Here is a 2,976-nt window from a genome sequence, read left to right as displayed (position 1 = left end):
CCATCCTTTATGTTGTGAACTAGCAAAGCATCTTGATGTGCATATTTTTATACACCTTTTTGCTTATATTTTTAGGTTGAATTGATGTTTTGTTTATCGAAATAAGATCGAATTTTACATAAATTATATTTTTTGTGCTTTTTCGGCTCCTTATGCTCAACAGCTGCTCAACCCATGCTCGAGCATAGATGTCACAATATTGGTCAGCAGCTAGCGCTCAACAGATGCTCAACAGGTGTTCAACCTCAACATAGTAAAATCTGAGAATTAGAAGTTTGACTTGTTTTAGGAGTTTCCTTTTAGGTTTACATGCTTTATTATTATTGAAGGAAACCCTAGGAGGTTGGGGAGAGTTTAAAACATACATAAATACCTCATTACAAGTCAAGAAAGGGAGATCTTTGGAGATTGATGGGAGAAGAAAGAAGAAGGATTTCGACAATCAGATTCCATTATTCTTGTGTTTTCTTTCCTAAATTTCCATGGATTCTATTAGTTTTATTTTCTTTTGTTTTGTCGCCTAAGTAGCTAAATCTGTTGCAAGGGGGACGATGTAGCCTCTTTGATTGTGCTTAATGAATTTGATTTGATTAATTATTAGTTTCTTTTTGCTATGTCAAGTGTTGATTGTTGTGCTTAATTGATGATTGAACCGTGATGCTTAGCTACCATCTAGGTTTGATTATTATGATGCAATTCGTAGTAGATGCCATGCTCGGATTGAGAATAGCTTCTGGCAATCTAACACCATGACTGCCTAGACATAGACACCATATGCTAGGATTCATGTGATCGCTACATAAGTTGTCATAGATCCAATTGCTTTCTTGTTTGTTAAACTAGTCTAGACACCATGGATAGTTGTAAATTAAAAATAGACGTAATAAGTTAAAGGCAAGACTACTACATGAATCAGGGGACTTGGTCTTTTACATACATGAAGGAATTGATAATTGACAACTAAAGGATTTAAGTACAATCAAGATGGTGAAATCGGAACCCTAGCTTACCCATTTATTTGTTCTTTGCATGCTTTTTATAATTTTCTCTTTTTAATTTCATAATTTCTCAATCATAAATAATCTTTTGTTTTTATTCGGTGATGTCTATAGTGAATTTTGGAATTAGGATAGATTAATACTCAATCCTCGTGGATTCGACACTTGTGTTTGCTAAGCTATACTACTATTGATTCGTGCACTTGTGAGTATAAACTAAGTTTTGAATCGTTATAATTTTAGTGGTTCAAAATCTCACATCACATCTCAAATACATTTTAAGACACCTATTCACCACTTCTGTTTGTCCATCACTCTGAGGATGATACCCTGAGCTCATGCACAATTTTGATCCTTGCAATTTAAAGAATTCTCTCCAAAAAGCACTAATGAACACAGGATCCCTGTCACTGACTATTATTGCTGGCATGTCATGTAACTTGAAGATATTCTAGACAAATAATTGAGCTACTTCAACTGTTGTATAAGGATGGGACATAGGCACAAAGTGACTATACTTGCTAAGCCTATCCACCACTACCATGATCAAACCTAATACCAAATGATAACACCTTTCAAACCTAAGTCGTACAAGAATAAGAAATGGTTTTGAAACCCTAAGATTCCATAGAAGAACGAAGAAGAACAGAGAAGAGTGAAGAAGAAGAATCAAATCTCTTAATATTTCATAACTGCTTTCTCAATACAATGACCAGCCTATTTAACAAACTAATAGACCAATTACATGCTGACAACTGTCCTTATTAGTAACAACTACTTAACAGACTTTCTAACGGAAAAACTAACATAAAGACTATAACTGCCTGAACATGTCAGCATTGGTTAACAGATAGTAACAGAAAGTTAACTAACAAGCTCTCAAATCTTACACAATAAGGATCCATGATATTGAATCTTATCAAAGATCCGCTATTTTCCACATTAATGGCATGTATGTAACTAGAATGTAAATAGTGGAGGATCATTCGACCTTGTGTTTGATAATGCTTTATTCAAGGCTTTTTGAAGACTAACAACTTCTTTGGTTTGCAAATGAGCCATTGGTTGAGTGGCAATGACTTTGCATGTCCCTGACTGAGGTCTGGGTTCTAGTCTCACCTCCTCCGAATATTTACAAGGAGGTGTGTGAGCTTCGTCTGCCCCTACGTGGGCTTGATAGTCGGCCCCTGCGTGGGCTTGATTTGTGCCTCCTGCGTGGGGCCTGTTGACACCTGTACTTTCATAGGCTTGATCTGGTGGTGTGTCGTACTCCAAAAAAAAAAACAACTTCTTTGGTTTGAAACTCATATTGGATTGTGTAGACAGATCTATTCATGAGTTACCTAGCATAATCTTCGTCATTAGCTACAATGATTGTTCCCTCTAAAGAGACAGAGAAAATGAATGAAATTGTGATGTATTGATCCTCAATATTAGTATATTACACTTCTATATGTACATGAGTTACAAGAGTTTAAGTAAGAAAACTAATCTAGAGATTGACTAAATATACACACATATAAATGATAAATATTACATGGTAATTACACATTGAATACATATTAAATTGAGAATGGGAGGTAGTCTGGTTGGTCAGGTTGCTTGTCTAGGACCTTGAGGTCAATGGTTCCATTCTCATCAGGGAGTTGGGATTTGGGTAGTTTTCATCCGCTGTGGTGGCTTTCATACCCCTTGGGCATGGCTTAGCGTGTGTGTGGACTATGAGCTTTTCAAAAAAAAAAAATGTTGAATTGAGTATATTGATAGCCACAAATCAAGGAGATGATTGTGGCACCACTCTTGCAGCATATCACGTTGCCATTGGTGACGTATCACCCTCCTCATCACAAATAAAATATGCAATCTTCCCCCTAGGGTTTGGCATATTACAATTTTTTGGCGGATAACACACTCCCAAGAACATCTTCACCCCACCATCGGTAAAATCAACTCTTAAACTCAAAACTTTGATATATAA

This window comes from Tripterygium wilfordii, chromosome 5, assembly GCF_013401445.1.
Source record: "Tripterygium wilfordii isolate XIE 37 chromosome 5, ASM1340144v1, whole genome shotgun sequence".
In the NCBI taxonomy this organism is placed as follows: Eukaryota; Viridiplantae; Streptophyta; class Magnoliopsida; order Celastrales; family Celastraceae; genus Tripterygium; species Tripterygium wilfordii.
This window is presented reverse-complemented; position numbering follows the sequence as displayed.